Raw genomic sequence first — 22,033 nt, forward strand, 5'->3', positions numbered from 1 at the left:
AAGTCATGAAGCAGGAAACAGCTTTTTCCTCCCTTCAGTCACCAGTGCTGCTCAGCTGTGACCCCAAACATCACTCCAGGGGCTAAACAGCTTCAGAGATTAGAGCTTCTGGGGAGGGCACACACACAAATATGAAATATTAAAGAAAACTGGTTCAACCCAAAACCTCACAAACACCAGAAAAAGGGCCAATTTAAACTGACCTCAATAATTTCCTGAAAGAGAGTTAAAAACAAAAAACATAAATATGCTCATAGAGGTATAGAAAATATTAAAAAACTGAGGAACAAATTTAGGATGGAGATTGAATTACTAAGAAATTCCATGTCTGAAATGAAACATACAATGGGGGGATTTAAAAGATTAGATGCAGTAGAAGAGACTGTAAATGAAATAGAAATTAGAGTAAAGGAATACAAAGAAGCTGAGAGAAAAAGGGATCTCCAGGAATGAAAGAATACTGAGAGAACTGTATGACCAATCCAAATGGAACAATATTTACATTATAGATATACCAGAAGAAGAAGAGAGAGAAAAAGGGATAGAAAGTGATATTGAGGAGGTAGTTGCTGAAAACTTCCCCAGTCTGGGGAAGGAGGTAGTCAGGTCTTGGAGGTGCACAGATCTCCCAACACAAGAGACCCAAGGAAGACCAAACCAAGACATATAATAATTAAAATAGCAAAGATCAAGGATAAGAACAGACTTTTAAAAGCAACAAAACAGAGATAAAAGATCACATACAAAGGAAAACCCACCAGGCTATCATCAGACTTCTCAACAGAAACTTTATAGGTCATAAAGGAGAGGCATGATATATTTAATGCAATGAAGCACAAGGGCCTCAACTCAAGAATACTCTACCTGGCAAGATTATAATTTAAGTTTGAAGGAGGGATTAAACAATTTTCAGATATGCAAAAGCTTAGAGAATTTACTTCTCGAAAACCACCTCTACAGTGCATTTTGGATGGACTACTATAGATGGAAGGCTAAATAGCTGTCACCAGGAGAAATAAACCCACAGCACAGAAGTAGATAAATTACTAAGCAGATGCAAAATCAAATCAACTACCCTCAAAGTCAATCAAGGGATAGATAAAGAGTACAGAATATGATACCTAATACATAAAGAATGGAGAAGGAAGAAAGAGAAGGGGAAAAAAAGAATGTTTAGGTTGTGTTTATAATAGCATACTAAGTGAGTTAAATTAGACTGTTAGATAATATGGGAATTAGCCTTGAAACTTTGGTAACCATGACTCTAAAGCCTGCAATGACATTAAGTACATAACTATTGATAATCACTCTAAATGTAAATGGTCTGAATGCAACAATCAAAAGACTGAGTCACTGAATGGGTAAAAAAAACAAGACCCATCTATACACTGCCTACAAGAGACTCACTTCAAAGCCAAGGACATACATGGACTGAAAGTAAAGGGAAGGAAAAAGATATTTCATGCAACTAATAGGAAGAAAAAAGCAGGAGTTGCAGTCCTTGTATCAGAAAAAATAGACTTCAAAACAAATAGACTTCAAAACATCCTGCTTAAAGCAATCTACAGATTCAATGCAATCCCTATCAAAATACCAACAGCATTCTACAACAAACTAGAGCTAATAGTTCTAAAATTCAATGGAACCACAAAAATCCTGAATAACCAAAGAAACCCTGAGAAGGAACAATAAAGCAGGGGGGATTATGCTTTCTAACTTCAAGATCTACTACAAAGCCACAATAATCCAGAAAATTTAGTACTGGCATGAGAACAGACCCATAGACCAATGGAACAGACTAGAGAGCTCTGATATAATCCCAACCATATATGGTCAATTAGTATATGATAAAGGAGCCATGGACATACAGTGTGGTAATGACAGCCTCTTCAACAGCTGATGTTATCAAAACTGGACAGCTACATGCAAGAGAATGAAACTGGATTATTGTCTAATGCCATACACAACAGTAAACTCAAAATGGATCAAAGACCTGAATGAAAGTCATGAAATCATAAAACTCTTAGAAGAAAACATAGGCAAAAATCTCTTGAATATAAACATGAGCAACTTTTTCCTGAATGCATCTCCTTGGGCAAGGGAAACAAAATAAAAAATGTTCAAATGGGACTACATCATATTAAAAAGCTTCTGTACAGTAAAGGACACCATCAGCATAACAAAAAGGCATCCTATAATATGAGAGGATATATTTGTAAATGACACATCTGACAAGGGGTTAACATCCTATATATATAAAGAACTCATGCCTCAACACTCTAAAAGCAAATAACCCTATTAAAAAATGTGTGTAGGATATGAACAGACACTTCTCCAAAGAAGAAATTCAGATGGCCAACAGGTGCATGAGAAGATGCTCCACATCGTAAATTATCAGGGAAATGAAAATTAAAATGACAAAGAGATATCACCTCACACCAGTTAGGATGGCCAACATAGAAAAGACTAGGAACAATAAATGCTGGCGAGTATGTGGAGAAAGGGGAACCCCCTTACACTGCTGGTGTGAACACAAAGTATTTCAAACATTGTGGAAAGCAATATGGAGGTTCCTCAAAAAACTAAAAATAGAAATACAATTTGACCCAGGAATTCCACTCCTAGGAATTTACCCAAAGAAAACAATTTCTCAGATTCAGAAAGATATATGCATCCCTATGTTTATTGCAGCACTATTTACGATAGCCAAGACATGGAAGCAACCTAAGTGTCCATCAGTAGATGAATGGATAAAAAAGAGGTGGTACATATACACAATGGAATACTATTCAGCCATAAGAAAGAAACATCCTATCATTTGCAATAACATGGATGGAGCTAGAGGGTATTATGCTCAATGAAATAAGTCAGGCAGAGAAAGACAAATACCAAATGATTTCCTTCATTTGTGGAGTAAAAAAACAAAGCAAAACTGAAGGAACAAAATAGCAGAACTCTCAAACTCCCAGAAGGGACTAGTGGTTACCAAAGGGGAGGTGTGGGGGAGGGAGGTGTGGGGGAGGGTGGGTGGGGAGAGAGGGAGAAGGGGATTGTGAGATATCATGATTGGTGAACGTGGTGTGTGTGAGGTCACGGGGAGGCAGAGTAGCTCAGAGATGACAAATAGGGACTCTGTGGTATCTTAGTACAGTGATGGACAGTGACTGCAATGGGGTATGGGGAGGGACTCAATAATAAGGGTGAATGTAATAACCACATTGCTTTTCTTGTAAAACCTTCATAAGAGTGTATATCAACGATACCTGAATAAAAAAATATTTTTAACATGATTGCAGACTTTAATCAGAGATAAGAGAACACAACTCAGGTTCTCTTTTGGAATATAAATGTATTACTAATTGGTTTTAATAAGTTTTACCTATATAACAACTATTTCTTGAGATCCTATCTCATCAGTCATTTTGCTATGAAGTCTCTAGAAATAAAAGACACAATTCGTCTTCCTGACAGAACACCTAGTGTGTAGGGGATCATATGTGTTAATCCACCTGTGTTAGGGGAGTAACATACTAGCAGAAAGGATGAGGGAAGCATGGACTCCAGCTGTATTACAGGCACTTAAAGGCAGAGAAAGAGTATCACTTGAATGTTATTTAAAAACATCAATAGTCATATAGATGCTTTATATTTAAACAGGGAAAGTTGAGCGAAGACAGAAAATGTTCACACTTGCTTATAAAATCAAAATGACTTTGAATGGTATTGCAATTGACTTTTCTGTTAATCTTTTTGCTCTTTCTGATGACTCGATTAATTTATATAAAAGGTGTCTGTTGTTTCCCTTTTCCTCTTATAGGAAAAAAAGTACTGATACATGGACTTCAGGCGAATTAACAACTTTAAATCACCATGGTGGTTGTGTTCACTATGGACATTTCTAAGGGCAGGAGGCTTAGGAGAGGACAGCATCAGGGACACCGCCCTTCTGCTCCCCATGCACAGTGTTAGGGAAGAGATGGTTTGAGGGAGACCCACAGGTTATCAGGCTGTTTCCATTGCACGTGATTAATCACATCTTTTAAATGTATCTTGATTGAACAGGTCTTTTACTTGCTCTAAATTATCCAGGAATACCAAGAAGCCATAGCTACTAATCGAAGGGGTAGTGGGTACTATTCTTTAAAAAAATTTTTATTGCAATATAGGTGATATACAATATTATGTTGGTTTCAGATGTACAATGTAGTGATTCACTAATCATATTCATTTCTAAATGCTCACCATGATAAGTGTAGTTATCCCCTGCTACCATACAGATATTAGAATACTATTGGTTATATTCTCTATGCTGTTCTTCCATTCCTGTAACTAATTTACTTTATAATTTGTGATTTGCACCTCTTTATCTCCTTCATCCATCTCTGCACCTTCCTCCCCTATGGTAACCAACAGGCTGTTGTTGTTATTTATGCTAGATATGGGAGCAACCCAAGTGCCTATCGATAGATGAATTTATAAAGAAGATGTGGTGTATACATAATGGGCTATTACTCAGCCATAAAAGAAAAGGTGTAATTTTAATCTGTACTTACTAGCCACTAAAGGATCCTCATTGTTTTAGATATTTTCAGTCTATCAAAAACTTAATAGACATTATTCATTTAACTGTATTAAGGATATACAGCTAAGGAAAATACCTAGTTCATTTGATTTGATATGAAAGTATATCAGTTTGTTGTGGCAACATTCAAGAGGATAAGAAACTTTAATGCCTCTGTGGAATATCTGATGAGCCAGACACTGTCATACTCACATAAAGATGGCATGGGTCATAGCAGGGAAATGACTGAGCCATTGCCTGGGTGATGCTTCTTGGCATAGCCAGAGTAGTGCCTCAAGGAGCAGGGGTTGGGAGAGACACAGGACACCAAAGGCAAGTGGTTAAAAATACAGCCCTCCACCCACTTAAATAAAATTCTCATTCCTTTGTAAGAGGTTCTCACATGATTGCAACTCTGATTTACAAGGAGCTGGCCTGGTGGGCTGCTGAGTGGAGTAGGGTCACCAGGCTATTTCTGGGTGACTAGAGTGGGAAGGATCATAACATAAAGCAGTCCTTATCTCTTCCTATTTAGGTCTACTGTCTGATCCCATATGGAAGGCATTTTTTACTCTTCATTATTTTTGAAATTCTGTATCCTCTGAACTGTCCCTGAAGTGAGTAGCACCAAGATTTAGACAGACTTTGTAGTGAAATATCCTGTGTGTTCAGGTAAAATTTTGACATGCATGTGTGCATACACACATCCCTTCCTAAATGTGTAAGTCTAAGTTCTCCCCTCCAGGAGAGCTTTCCTTGTAAATGCACATGGACTTGGGTCCTTATTGGTCATGTATGTACACAACGCTTATTCAGGACTCTCTCAGTGACAGGCAGGGTATTGATGGCACCATCAAGGGACACAAGGAAATTCACAACACTTAATTCCTTCAAAACAATCAGGCAACAGTAACTATGGAGCAATTTATTAACATGGCAAAATGGAGACTGTTTTAAATTCTAATTGTAATAATATTTTGTCTAGAGGGCATTGATTTTGTTTCACCATGCTGCTTCTGTAAATGGAAGGGAAACAGAGTTGTTATGATTCAAATTACCAACATGATGAAAAATCATTTTATTCTTTTTTATTACTTGAACTGACACCTAGTGAAGAAGATTTTAATACAACTACTTACAATGCAGGGCCTACTTTAGCCAGGGTAAATAACAGACTTTTAAACATGAAGAAAAACTATGAGTTTCTTCTTAAAAGGGCTTTTGAGATGGTTGTAGTTCCAGGTAGTTCAAAAATGTTGACAAGTGAGGTCTGTACAGCTGGACATTTGAGACCTGTCAGAGCTAAGAGACTCAGAGTATGACATACAGTGATTGAAGGGAGGTGAAACATAGTCAAGGAATTTTTTCTCCAAAGAGGTTCACTGGGTTTTGCACAGGATGAAAATAAGCATTCTTTGAGTTCTCTGTTATAGTCTGATGCCCTCATATTGAATGTGAGCTGAGTATTATATTTGAAACTTTCCCACCAACTCCTTTTGTTTTCTCTCATAAGTGTGCTGGTTAGAGATACAGGGCCTTAGAGAGCTAACCTGAGTGTGTAAGTCCAAGTTCTCCCCTCCAGGAAAAAGTCTTTGGGGGAATTTATGCATCAGAGTTCTGACAGGAGGCAGGACACATGGAGAGCAGATTCTGAAGAAAATTTAAAGAAGGGGCAATTTACAAAGGCATGTTGAGGGCTTAAGAAATTAATAGGGTATGCTGAGGCATCCAGGGGCAAGTAACTGTGGAAGCTCAGAGACCATTTCCACTGCTAGGTCCTTAGGAGGTAAAAGCTGGAACCAGGGAAAAGTGGCTGCTCTCCTGAGCACTTTGGTCATATGACTGCAGTCCTCTCCAGAACCTTGACACCAGAATAAAGAGCTGGGAAAGAAATGCCTAGAACTGTCTCCTTCCACTGGCTAGTCTCTTTCTGGTGGCACTGGCCAATTTAACTGGAAGTGTGATGGCAAGGTAGGCTGGGGGATAACACCAAAGCCGATCCCCAAGAACACAGTGTGAAGAGAAGTGCAGCGGATGAAAAGGGTGAGGTGCAAAGTCAGGGTGACAAGCAGGGTGGATGGGACAGGATGGAAGAGAGGGGCACCAAAGCCTGTGGATGTTCTAAGCAAGGGGCCCACCTGGTCAGGATGCAATAGATGTTGACTGAGGCCCTGCTCTTTGGCTTTATGTGAAGCTATTATTTTCAGTTTGAAGTTTATACAATTAACTAAAGGGTCAATTGAGAGGAACTAGACCCACATTGTTGAAAGGACTATATATACTAGTTACAGCAGCTTCTCTACCTTCCCATCCACCGTTTCCTTTCAACCACAAACAAAAAAAGGCTTAATCTAGGAAGCTGGGGACAGAGTCACATCACTGGGGAACATAAATGTGCATTTGAGGAAATTCAGTTCATTGCCTGGCCTTGTATGGTGGGGTTGGGGAGGTACATGTGGAGACACATGGCACCTGGAAGCCAGAGCCCTCCTTAGTGATCCAAGTGCTGGGCTGATTGGTAGATTAACTCAGACTCCTCCAGTTGCTGGGCCTAAGGTTGCTTAAATTGCCTCCAGTCCTGGTCAGGATTAGATTAGCACCAGGGCAAGACTTTTGTCTGGAGGCAAAAATCAACAGTTAATACCATAGCTGTAAGTGGTTGAGATACACAGTCACCAAATCTTTAGAGATATTTAAGCAGCTAGAGTAGCATTTTATTCAGTATAAATGCTGTCTGCATATTGAAGGAGGAGGTCCTTTATAGTAAATTGGTCCTTGTGACATTCTTAATTCAAAACACTCAAACTTCTTAAGCATATTTGAGTAAATTTTCTTAGACTGACCTCTGTTACTATTCCTCAATGATAATGGCATATGATTTTTGTTCTAAACATTACATTTCTAGTATTTTGATAACTTCTGTTTGGAGAGTCAAAATGCCAATGTTTTAATTTTAAAATCATGTTCTGTATTATAATAGTTTTAAGTCAGAAGGTGCAGCACTAAAAACTCCATGATACTATCATTTAATTAAAATGTTCTGGATCTTTACTTAATGAAGCATGACATATGGAACTAAAATTAATTATACCAACAATGAAACTCTGCTGAATAAGAGTTCCATCCTCTAGTACTCTGAATTAGGTCAGATCAGACAAAATAACTCATTTTGTAAAGAAAAAGATGTACATTGACCTAATTTGAAAGAAATTATATAATGTTTAACACTGATCATTTCTCAGTTGATTGAAATTAGTTAACAGACATATAATAAAAGTTAAATGGAATTTCATATCTCTCAATAATATATATTTTAAGATACATGTCCAATATTCAGATGTTTTGTCAATGTTTATTTAGAATTGTTAAGATAGGTTCTGCTCTTTTATATACTTATTATTTGTACAACACATAGCTTACTAAATATGTATTTTATCTAGTTCCTTTAACTACTTTAGGATTCCTGGATGTACTTCCTATTATTATCAGTATTCACATTGTAAAAAATATAAAAATTTTAACATTAGAAGACATATTTGCTACCCATCCTTTCTGAGAACAGGAGGTTAAATCAAATGACGTATTTTTCCTGATTCTAAGAATATCTTGAATCAGTACAGAAGAACAAATGCTTTGAGTTTAAAATGCATGTACCAATTAGAAAAAAAATTATTTGTAAAATGATGCAGCCATCATGGAAAACAGTTTGGAAACTTCTCACAAAGTTAAACATGGAATTACCATACTGGCCCAGCAATATACTCCTAGGTACATATCCAAAAAATTGAAAGTAGGATCTTGAACAGATCTGTACATCCATGTTCTTTGCAGCAATATTCACTATAGTCAAAAGGGAGAACAAACCCAAGTGTCCACCAACAGATTAGTGGATACATTAATGTGCTATGTGAACCCAATATGATACTATTTAGTCATGAAGAGGAATAAAATTTTGATATATGTTACCACATGGATGAGCCTTGAAAACATACTAAATGAAATAAACAAGAGACAGAAAGACAAAGATTATATGAATCAACTTATATGAGGTATGTAGAACAGGGAAATTCAGAGAGATTGAAAGCAGAATAAGGTTACCAGGGTTTGAGGAGAGGAAGAGGAGTTACTGTTTAGTGAGTATGGAATTTATGTTGTGGATGATGAAAAAGTTTTGGATACAGATAGTGGTAATGGAACACAGCATTGTGACTGTAACTAATGCCACTGAATTGTGCACTTTCAGATGGTTACAATGATAAATGTATGTTATGTGTGTGTGTGTGCATATACACACACATATATATATATAAAACCACAGTAAAATAATTTTTAAAAATTCCATTCAATTTACTTTAACAAATATGTTAATCAAAACAATGGCACTGAGTAAAATATACTGTCATTTTCTTTCCCCTATAGATATTTATATTCTAAAATGATGAATGACAAGCAAAGAGTTTTAAGGAATTTAAAGAAGGATTGGTATTGATTTGGGGGCAACTGGGTAAAGGAGGAAGGAACTGGTGAATTATTAGATGGGCTTTGAAGAACATCCAAAATGTCAATGGCACATATGGCTATGCAAACAGAGTGAAGATCATGAAGAGACACACTGAGGCAGGAAATAGTTCATTTTTAAAGAAGCAGGAGTGCCTGGAAAGGAAGTAGAGAAAGATAAGGGTGCAAATAGAAAGGCCTTTTGAGAGGCTGAGATTATGGGGCTCTATGCTGATAGGCTAGAGGTTTTTTTGACCTTGAACCAATTTTACTAGTTATCTTTCACTCAATTCTATGTGAGACCAGGCTTGCTATTCATAGTATTAAAAACAGAATTGAAAGATAATTTTCTAGTTCAGTGCTATGAATGCCTAGATGCTCCTGTATTTTATGTTTACCCTTCTGGATGTAGCCATGTCCTATCACTTAGGTTTCTTACAAACCAGTAGCTGTGGTAGGGAGCAGAAGGGTTCTATAGCATGTCCACACCCTGATGTCCAGAATAAAAATATAGATATACATATGTTTTATTCCTGGCTAAGGGTAGATTAAGGTTGCTCATAGATTTCAAAATAAGCTGACCTTAAAATTAGATTATGCTGGGTTTTCTGGGTGAGCTCAGTGTCCTCACAAGAGTCCCTTGCCTGTGGAAGAGGCAGGTGGAGGAGTCAGAATCAAAGAGATAACATTGCATGAAAGATTCAACTGTCCGTATAAAGAATGCAGGAGGTCCTGAATGAAAGATTGAGGGCACTTGCCAGAGCAAAGACCTGGGTTCTCTCCAGGAGCTCTCCCCAAGGAATGTAGCCATGCAGCTACCTTGAATTTAGCCCAGTGATACTCATTTTGGACTTCTTATCTCTGGAACTATAAGTAATACGCTTATGTTTTCTTAAGCCACTAAATTGTGGTAATATTTTATGGCAACAATAGGAAACTCATACAATAACTCACACAGAATAAAAGAACAGAGACCTTCACTATGTCTTTCTTCCTTTACCCATTAAGACTCTTCTTTCAGTAGCAATTTAGAAGTACCCCAAGGATTAATTATAGTAGAATTTTTGACCTTCCATTAACATTTACAGCTGGGAAATTCTGTGTTGTGGGGGGCTGTTCTATGCATTTGTAGGTCTTCTAGCAGCATTCTTGACTTCTATCAACTAGAAGCCAGTAGTTCCCATTTCCCAATTGTGAAAATCAGAAATGTCTCTAATATTGCCAAAAGTTCCCTATGGAGCAAGTGGTTGCCCAGTTGAGAACCACAAAACTAGGAACTGAGTTACATTTCTTAAGGTTGTGAGTTACCACTAGTATCCTTGATGTTTTTAAATGAGAGTTTTTTTCTTTAGATAAGTTTTGGTTCGTAGCAAAATTCAAGGAAAGTTTCCTATGCCCCCTGTCCCTACATGCATAGCTTCCCTCATTATCAGCATCCCCCTCTAAAGTGTAAATTTGCTATAATTGATCCTTGGAATTTTTACTTTCAATTCAAAGATGCTGCCTGAAAGATTGAATGTCAGAGAGATTAAGACTATAGACATTTCCTCCAAAAGGAGTTAAGTTTAATATAATCTGAAGACTAATTCGATAGATCTTGCTAAGTAAAGAGGGCAGGGTAGAGCCCTGAGCCCTGTGTGTAAGTCAGATCCCACACCGTCATGTCTTACAAAGATCCTGAAGAGCTAGAGCAAAGATGGCCTTCCAAGAAGAAAAAGGAGATTCTTCTTAATCAGAACAAGATTTAATGATTAAAAATGCAAATTCAAGGAGTGGACTTTGTACAATGATGTGGCATGAAATATGCCAGACAAGACTGTGTGCATACATTTACTTTCAGGAGAATGATGTCACCCAGGTGGTCACACATAGATCATTCTGACTTCAGTATCCCTCAAAGGAAGACCAGCTACCAATTATCCATAGATAAGACACCACTGTGAAAAATCCCAGAACCTGGGGGTGCATTGCCTTTCTCCCAGGCTTGCACAGTGCTGCACTCAGGCCCCTGCTGGGTCTAGTGTGGGCATTGCTCTTCCCCAGCATTATGGGATGTTTCCTGGGAGGCTCACTCAGGTCCAACCTTATAGGGGTCACTGGGAGAACCAGTGAAGTTGACCACTAGGGATCAGATAGAGATGAAGGTAGGTGGGGCTTACAAAAGCCAGTGTTCAGATCTTGGCAAACCACATTCCTGCTTACAGTGGCACCCAAGCATACCTCCCAATCAGCAGTTCTGCTTATCTTCAGAGCAAGGCTGGTAACCTCATCTGGCAGTTCTTCCCTGATTTGGATGCCCAGCCAGTGTCCCATACTGGCCACCGAACCACCCTGTCTGGGCAGAAGAGCAAATTCCCAGTCCCACTCAATACTCAGCACCGTTTTCATTCCCACCCCTTCAGGAAGCATGACTATAGATACCTAGGAGCAACAGAGCACATCCAATGGCCTGCTCAGGCAGGTGAGCAAGTTCTTATTCTTACCCAGCTGCTGAGCATAGCTTCCCATCTCACCCCTCCAAGAAGCATGGCCACAGATTCCCAGGAGCAGGAGAACATACCTTATGGCTTACCCAGGCAGGGCAGAAAACTTGCAGCCCCACCAAACTGTTCAGCATAGCATCCAAGTTCCATCATACCAGGAAATGTGGCTCAGCACACACCTGGCAGTCATGGAGCACATACTACAATGGCAACCTGAGCAAGGAGCTAAGCCAGCAACCTTGCTCTGCATTTGAGCATAGTCTCTGTCCCTGCATATCTGGGAGCCTGAAAAGTGGCCCTGAGCAGCCTTGGATCCAGGGTACTGTACTTCCTAGTCATGGGGCCCAGCATATGGCCCTGAATGATTGTTGAATGCAGTCTGAAGCCTTGCCCAGGGAGCCTAGCCAGTGACACCATAAAATCACAAAGGATAGCATGAGATCTCACCTCACTAGAGAGCTGGGGAAGCAACCACGTATGACTGTAGAGTAGTTTCTAACTCCTCCCAACTATGGCGTATAGCTGAAGACCTTGCTGTACCAGAGATTCCAGACAGTAGGTTGAAAATAGTCGGTTTTAAAGAATTGATAGAAGGGTGATTGGTACATCTGAAGAATCATGCAGGTGGAAAGGCCAACACTAACAAGTCAGAAATGTTAGAAATCACAGGTTCTGTAAACGTATTGCAATTATTCCATTTGAGTGAAGCACTGACTAAGTGTGTGGAAGTAGAAAAAGAGGTTTAAAATTATATTCACAGAAAGATATGAAAGGCAGTGAAAATCAGGCAAATAAATTCAGTTACCATCCAAATTATGCCACAATTTACAATCAGCAAGTACTTCTGCTGACATCAGTAGTTTATAATATGGTATGTTTGGTTCTTTGGCAAATGTGGCATTGGAATTCTGTGCTTATCAGACTTTATATGGAAGATTGGAATTCATTTCCCTAAATCCTTATTATATAGTTCCTAAGAGTATCCAATTTAGATAAAGTAGGACTTAGGAAAAATAGTGGAGCATAGCCAATGGCCTACCTGATTGAGAAACCCGTCCTGAAACCCTGCCCAACTTCAGGCATGGCCTAAAACCTCACCTTAACATAGAGGACAGCCAATAGCACTATCCAGTCAGAGGCACAGCCTGAGGCCCCACTAGACCAGGAGTGATGGTGGAGCATGGCTATCAGCCCTGCCCTATCACAAAATTCAACTGGTGGCACTGCCTTGCCAGGGCACATACCCTGTGAATTGCCTGACCAGAGGTCATGGCAGAGATCAGTTAGCAGCCTCACAAGACTGTGAACACAGACAAGAGCCCTGCCAAACTAAGGAGCCCACCAAGCATCCCTACTTGAATGTGGATCTCAGCCAGCAGGATCACCCAACTAGGAGCCCAAGTCAGCAGTACCACCCCTGACCTCAAAGCATGAACAGTGTCCTCACCCAACTAGAGACCCTAATAGCAAGCCTTACATGCCTGAGAGGCTACCAGCTGACCCATCTTGAACCTTAAACTAAGCTGACTGGTGAAGGCCTTTTTCCTGCTGAAATAAACCTATTAAGTCTGAAAAAGTATAATACTTATGGAAATGTACAGATACTGTCACAAAGTGTCAAATATCATGAAGAATGAGGTAAAGATGACACCACCAAAGGAAACTAATAAAACTCTTATCACTGACCCTAAAGGAATGGAGATCTATGAACTGTCTATAAATAATTCAGAAAAATCCTCTTAAAGAAGTTCAACACACTAAAAGAACATGAAGATGGACAACTAAATGAAATTAGGAAAAGAATATATGAAAAAAATGGGAAGCTTAACAATAAAATAGAATCATAAAACAAAAGGGAAATCCTAGAGGTGAACCTAGAGGTGAACTTAAGAATTCAGTAGAGAGCTTCACCAACAGATTTGACTAAACAGAAGAAAGAATCAGTGAACTCAAAGACAGATCAAAGATCATGGAAATATCCAAAACTTCAAAAAGAATGAAAAAGAGTGAGGAAATCCTGTAAGACTTATGGAACATATCAAGAAAAACAGCATACACATGGGGATTCCTAAAAAAAGAGAAAAAGAAAGACACAGAAAATATATTTAAACAAATAATGGAAGAAAACTTCCTAAACTTGGGGAGAGAAGTGGATATCCAGATTCATGAAGCTCAAAGGATATCATATAGGTTGAAACCAAAAAGGGATACATCAAGACATGTTATGACAAGTTTTTAAAAAATCAAAGAGCAAAATTTGAAAGCAGGTAAAGAAAAGCAACTTGTCACATATAAGGTAACCACCATTAGACTATATGCAGATTTCACAGCAGAAACTATGCAGGACAGGAGAGAGTGGGATGATATTAATTAAAAATATTGAAAGAAAAAAACATTAACCAAGAATACCATAACTGACCAATCTTCTCTCCAGAAATTGGGAGATAAAGACTTTTCCAAGTAAAAATTAATCATCACTATATATGCCTTCCAAGAAATGCCAAAGGATGTTCTATAAACTAAATGAAAGAAGCAATATTATATAAACATATGAATGCATAAAGTCATTGGTAAATATACAAAGTCAGATTCTCTAATATTATGATGTTGGTACATAAATCACTTATGCCTCTAGTTTAAAAGTTAAAGAAACAAATATATTAAAAATAACTATATAATAATTTGTTATTAGATATACAATATAAAAACAGATGTAAATTATAACACCACTATCCTACAAACTGAGGGAGGAGAAGTAAAAACATAAAGCTTCTCAATGCTATTTAAATTATCAGCTTAAAATAGAATGTTATATTTTAAGTAATCCACATGGTAATCACATGGGAGAAACCTATAGTAGGTACAAAAAAATTGTGATGAAGTGAAGGTATACCACCACAGACATCAAATCACAAAGGAAGAATGCAAGAAGGGAAGAAAGGAACAGGGACCTAAAAATATCACAAACAAAATTCCATTAAGTCCATATCTATAAATAATTACTAATTATATTAAATTCTCTAATCAAAAGTCATAATGTCTGAATGGAAGCAAAAACAGGATCCAGTGATATGCTGGTTATCAGAGACTCACTTTAATTTTAACGACATGCATAGGCTGATAGTGTAGGAATGAAATAAGATATTCTGAGCAAATGGTAAACAAAAGAAAGAAAGGGTAGCTATACTTACATAAGAAAAGAGACTTTAGCTAAAAAGACCCAAGAGACAATGAAGTTCATTATGTAATGATAAAAGGGTGAACTAATCAACAAGATATAAAGAATTTATGCACCCATCATCACAGCACTTAATTTTGTGGAGCAAAGAAGAATAGAACTAAAAGGAGAAATAAATAGCAATACAATAATAGTTGGGTGCTTTATTACCCCACTCAGTAATTGGTCATTCAGACAGAAAATAAACAGTGGATCTGAATCTCACTACAGGCCTGGATTTCACAGACATACAGAGGACATTCCATTCAACAGCAACAGAATACACATTCTTCTCAAGCACACAGAACATTTTCTGGGATAGATCATGTTAGGTCAGCAAAGAAGTCTCAACAAATTCAAGAAGACAGAAATTTTATCAAGTATCTTTTTCTACCACATGGTATGATATTAGACGTCAACAACAAGGCAAGTTGGAAAAGTCACAGGTACCGGATATTTCACAGCAACCTACTGAACAATCAGTGGATGAAAGAAGAAATTAAAAGGAAGTAAAAAAAAAATCTTGAGACAAACTGAAATGGAAACAAAACATGCCAAAACTTATGGGATGCAGCAAAAACAATTCTAAGATATAAGTTTAGAGTGCTTAGTGTCTACATTTAAGACAGGAAAGATCTCAAATAAACAACCTAACATTATGCCTTAAGTAACTAATAAAAGAAGAACAAAGTAAGCCCAGAGGTAGTTGAAGAAAAGAAGTAATATTGGAGAAGAAATAAATGAAATGGTAAACAGGAAAAGTGTAGAAAAGATCATTGAAACTGAGACTTGGTTATTTGAAAAAATAAACAATATTGGACTTTAAAAAGTAATTTAGCTAGACTAACCAAGAAATATAAAACTCATCTAAATAAAATTAGAAATGAAAAAGGAGACATTACAACTGATATCACAAAATACAAAGGCTCATAGACTACTATGAATGATTATATGCCAACAAATTGGACAATCTAAAAGAAATGGATAAATTCCATAAAAAAGAAACATGTAACCTACTAGGGCTGAATGATGAAGACATATTACATCTGAACAGACACATAATGAGGAAGGAGATTGAATTAACGATCAAAAACCTTCTGACAAAGAAAAACCCAGAACCAGGTGGTTTCACTAGCTTATTTTACCAAACATACAGAAGAATTTATGCCTATGCTAATCAAACTGTTCCAAAAAATAGAAGAGGAAGGAATGTATCCTAACTCACTTTGTGAGGCTAATGATAACAAAGCCTGATAAGGGCACTACAAGGAAAGAAAACTACAGACCAATATCCTTGATGAACAAAGATTCAAAAATTCCCCCCCCCCAAATGATCAAACCAAATTAAATAGCACATAAAAGGATCATACACTGTGGTTATATGGTATATGGGATTTATCTATGGGATGTAAGGATGTATGAACACAAATCAATAAAGTGATAAACCATATTATTAGAATGAAAGATAAAAATTCTCAATTGATTTAGAAAAAGCATGTGTCAAAATTGAACAATTATAAATGATAAAAAGTTTCAACTTATTGTGTATAGAAGAAACATAACATAATAAAAGCCACGTATCATAAGCCAACAGTTATTATCACACTCAATAGTGAAAGGCAGAAAGATTTTCCTTTAAGATCAGGAACAAGTCAGGAGTGTCCAGTCTCATCACTCCTATTCAACACATATCAAAAGTGCTAGCCAGAGATGTCAGGCAAGAAAAAAAAATTAAACTAGAGAATAAGTAGTAAAATGCTCTGTTTGCAGATGACATTATCTTATGTATAGAAAATCCTAAAGACTAGACCAAAAAAATGTTAGAACTAATTAACAAATTTAGTAAAGTTGCAGGATATAAAATCAACAGCAAAAATCAGTTGTGTTTTTGTACATTAACAATAAACTATCTGAAAAAGAAATAAAGAAAAATTACTATTCAATAATACAAGAATAATAAAATACTTAATAATAAATTCCACCAAGGAGGTGAAAAATCTGTACCCTGAAACTATAGGACATTGATGAAAGAAATTGAAGAAGACACAAATAAATGACAAGTTATCTCATATTCACAGATTGGACAAATTAATACTGTTAAAATGTTCATACTACCTAAAGCAATTTTTAGATTCAATGCAATCCCTATCAAAATGACAAGTTTTGCAGGGATAATTATCCAATTGTTCAATGTCAATCCCAATGACATTTTTTCAGAAATAAAAAAATTATAAAATTAATATGGAACCAAAAAGACCTCAAATAAACAAAAATCTTTGGAAAGGAAGACAAATTGGGAGCTATCACACTTCCTGATTTTACCCTATATTACAAAGCCATAGTAATCAAAACATTATGTTGCCAGCATAAAAATAGGCACATAGGATTAAAGATGGTGGCATGAGAGGAGAGACAGATGCTTCCTCCTAAAACTGAATACAATTAGAAAGTATAGTTGACGCAACTAATCCTGAGAAAGCAACAGGAAAGAGGATGGCTCCAGACTGCACACACCTGGAGAAAAGAGATAACCTCACTGAACGGGGTAACGTACCAAAGCTGTGGCTTGGCAGGACCCGAGCCCCTCCCCTACCCCAGCTCACCGGCAGGAGGAAGAGAAACTGAGCAGGGAGGGAGTGGAAGGCTTGGGACTGCTGAATACCTAGCTCCGGAGATCTGTGCTGGGAGCACAAATCTACATTTCATGGTGCTTTCATCATACTCTTCTGATTACGGGGTTGGAAAGCTGGGACAGGTGGAGTTCCTGGGGAGACTGGGATTCCAGCTACTTGTGGAAGGCAGGGATCCGTATCTGGCAGCTCTGGGACAAAAGTTTATATCTGTGTGCTCAGCCCACTGGTTCAGGCAGTGGAGACAGGCACAGCAGCTGGGAGGCAGGGAACAGCTCTTTCCTCCCCCCAGGTACCAATACCGCTCCCCTGCGACCCCCGACATTGCTTCAGGGGCTGAGCAGCTCCAGAATAGAGCTTCTGGACACTAGAGGGCGCCATATACAAACATGAAATGCTGAAGAAACCTGGTCCAGAGTAAAATTATTAATACAACTCCCGAGAAAGATTTAAATGATATGGACCTCGTGACTCTTCCTGAAAGGGAGTTCAAAATAAAAATCATCAACATGCTAATGGAGGTACAGAAAGACATCCAAGAACTCAGGAATGAGTTGAGGTCGGAGATCCAATCATTGAAGAGCAAGATGGAGGGTATTAAAAGCAGGTTGAATATGGTGGAGGAGATGATAAATGAAACAGAAACTAGAGAAGAGGAATACAAAGAAGCTGAGGCACAGAGAGAAAAAAGAATCTCTAAGAATGAAAGAATATTGAGAGAACTGTGTGATCAATCCAAATGGAAGAATATTCGTATTATAGGAATACCAGAAGAAGAAGAGAGAGAGAAAGGGACAGAAAGTGTCTTTGAGAAGGTAGTTGCTGAAAACTTCCCCAATCTGGGGAAGGAGATAGTCTCTCAGGCCATGGAGATCCACAGATCTCCCAAGACAAGGGACCCAAGAAAGACAACACCAAGACACATAGTAATTAAAATGGAAAAGATCAAGGATAAGGACAGACTGTTAAAATCAGCCAGAGACACAAAAAAGATCACATACAAAGGAAACCCCATCAAGCTAACATCAGACTTCTCAGCAGAAACCTTACAGGCCAGAAGAGAGTGGCATGATGTATTTAATGCCATAAAGCAGAATGGCCTGGAACCAAGATTATTTTATCTGGCAAGATTATCATTTAAATTTGAAGGAGGGATTAAACAGTTCCCAGATAAGCAAAAGCTGAGAGAATTTACCTCCCAGAAACCATCTCTACAGTCTATTTTGGAGGGACTTCTATATAAGAAAGGGTTCCTACGGTTGAATAGCTGCCACCAGAGGTAACAAAACCACAGTAAAGAAAGTAGAACAGCTAATTACTAGGCAAATGTAAAATTTAATTAACTATCCCCAAAGTCAATCAAGAGATAGACAAAAAGTACAGAATATGATACCTAATATATAAAGAATCGAGGAGGAAGAAAAAAGGGGAGAGAAAGAAAAGAACCTTTAGATTATGTTTGTAACAACACACTAAGTTAAGTTAGACTCTTAGATAATAAGGAAACTAACCTTGAACCTTTGATAACCACGAATCTAAAACCTGCAATGGCAATAAGCACATAGTTATCAATAATCACCCTAAATGTAAACGGACTGAAGGCACCAATCAAAAGACATAAGAGTCACTGAATGGATAAAAAACAAGACCCATCTATATGCTGCTTAAAAGAGACTCACCTCAAACCCAAAGATATTTAAAGAAGGAAGAACAAACCCAAATGAATAATGTAAAGTCACAATTTCAAAAAATTGGAAAAAGAAGAACAAATGAGGCCTAAAGTCAGCAGAAGGAGGGACATAATAAAGATCAGAGAAGAAGTAAATAAAATTGAGAAGAATAAAACAATACAAAAAATCAGTGAAACCAATAGCTGGTTCTTTGAGAAAATAAATAAAATAGAGAAGCCTCTAGCCATACTTATTAAGAGAAAAAGAGAATCAACACACATCAACAGAATCAGAAACGGGAAAGGAAACATCATGACGGACCCTACAGAAATACAAAGCATTATTAGAGACTACTATGAAAACCTATATGCTAAGAAGCTGAAAAACCTAGAAGAAATGAACAACTTCCTAGAAAATACAACCTTTCAAGACTGACTAAGGAAGAAACACAAAATCTAAACAAATCAATTACCAGCAAAGAAATTGTAGCGGTAATCAGAAAACTACCTAAGAACAAAACCCCCGGGCCAGTTGGATTTACCCTGGAATTTTATTAGACATACAGAGAAGATATAATACCCATTCTCCTTAAAGTTTTCCAAAAAATAGAAGAGGAAGGAATACTCCCAAACTCATTCTATGAAGCCAACATCACCGTAATAACAAAACCAGCCAAAGACCCCTCAAAAAAAGAAAATAACAGACAAATATCCCTGATGAACATAGATGCAAAAATACTCAACAAAATATTAGCAAACCGAATTCAAAAATACGTCAAAAGGATCATACACAATGACCAAGTGGGATTCATCCCAGGGATGCAAGGATGGTACAACATTTGAAAACCCATCAACATCATCCACCACATCAAAAAAAGAAGGACAAAAACCACATGATCATCTCCATAGATGCTGAAAAAGCATTCGACAAAATTCAACATCCATTCATGATAAAAACTCTCAACAAAATGGGTGTAGAGGACAAGTACCTCAACATAATAAAGGTCATATATGATAAACCCAAGCCAATATCACACTGAACAGTGAGAAGCTGAAAACTTTTCCTCTGAGATCAGGAACATGACAGGGATGCCCGCACTCCCCACTGTCATTCAACATAGTACTGGAGGTCGTAGCCATGGCAATTAGACAAAACAAAGAAATAGAACCAATCCAAATTGGTAAAGAGAAGTCAAACTGTCACTATTTGCAGATGACATGATATTGTACATAAAAAACCTTAAAGACTCCACTCCAAAACTACTAGAACTGATATCGGAATACAGCAAAGTTGCAGGATACAAAATGAACACACAGAAATCTGTTCCTTTCCTATACATTAACAATGAACTAACAGAAAGAGAAATCAGGAAAAGAATTGCATTCACAATTGCATCAAAAAGAATAAAATACTTAGGAATAAACCTTATCAAGGAAGTGAAAGACATATTCCCTGAAAACTACAAGACACTCTTACGAGAAATTAAAGAGGACACTAGAAAATGGAAACTCATCCCATGCTCTTGGTTAGGAAGAATTAATATCATCAAAATGGCCATCCTGCCCAAAGCAATATACAGATTTGATGCAATCTCTATCAAATTACCAAAAGCATTCTTCAACGAATTGGGACAAATAGTTCAAAAATTCGTATGGAAACACCAAAGACCCCGAATACCCAAAGCAATCCTAAGAAGGAAGAATAAAGTGGGGGGGGGTCTCACTCACCAACTTCAAGCTCTAGTACAAAGCCACAGTAATCAAGACAATTTGGTACTGGCACAAGAACAGAGCCACAGTTCAGTGGAACAGAATAGAGACTCCAGACATTAACCCAAACATATATGGTCAATTAATATTCAATAAAGGAACCATGGACATAGAATGGGGAAATGACAGTCTCTTCAACAGATGGTTGAAAAACAGGCAAAACTGGACAGCTACATGTAAAAGAACGAAACTGGATCACTGTCTAACCCCATACAAAAAAATAAATTCGAAATGGATCAAAGACCTGAATGTAAGTCATGAAACCATAAAACTCTTAAAAAAAACATAGGCAAAAATCTCTTGGACATAAACATGAGTGACTTCTTCATGAACATATCTCCCTGGGCAAGGGAAACAAAAGCAAAAATGAACAAGTGGGACTATATCAAGCTGAAAAGCTACTGTTCAGCAAAGGACACCATCAATAGAACAAAAAGGTATCCTACAGTATGGGAGAATATATTCATAAATGACAGATTTGATAAAGGGTTGACATCCAAAATATATAAAGATCTCACTCACCTCAACAATTAAAAAGCAAATAATCCAATTAAAAAATAGGCACAGGAGCTAAACAGACAGTTCTCCAAAGAAGAAATTCAGATGGCCAAAAGACACATGAGAAGATGCTCCACATTGCTAGTCATCAGAGAGATGCAAATTAAAACCACAATGAGATATCACCTCACACCAGTAAGGATTGCCACCATCCAAAAGACAAACAACAACAAATGTTGGTGAGGTTGTGGAGAAAGGGGACCGCTCCTACACTGCTGGTGGGAATGTAAATTAGTTCAACCATTGTGGAAAGCAGTATGGAGGTTCCTCAAAAAGCTCAAAATTGAAATACCATTCGACCTAGGAATTCCACTCCTAGGAATTTACCCTAAGAATGCAGCAACCCAGTTTGAAAAAGACAGATGCATCCCTATGTTTATTGCAGCAGTATTTACAATAGCCACGAAATGGAAGCAACCTAAGTTTCCATCAGTAGCTGAATGGATAAAGAAGATGTGGTACATATACACAAAGGAATATTATTCATCCATAAGAAGAAAACAAATCCTATCATTTGCAACAACATGGATGGAGCTAGAGGGTCTTACGCTCAGTGACATAAGCCAGGCAGAGAAAGATAAGTACCAAATGATTTCACTCCGAAAAACTGAAGGAACAAAACAGCAGCAGAATCACAGAACCCAAGAA

This window comes from Manis pentadactyla, chromosome 8 (assembly GCF_030020395.1).
Source record: "Manis pentadactyla isolate mManPen7 chromosome 8, mManPen7.hap1, whole genome shotgun sequence".
In the NCBI taxonomy this organism is placed as follows: domain Eukaryota; kingdom Metazoa; phylum Chordata; class Mammalia; order Pholidota; family Manidae; genus Manis; species Manis pentadactyla.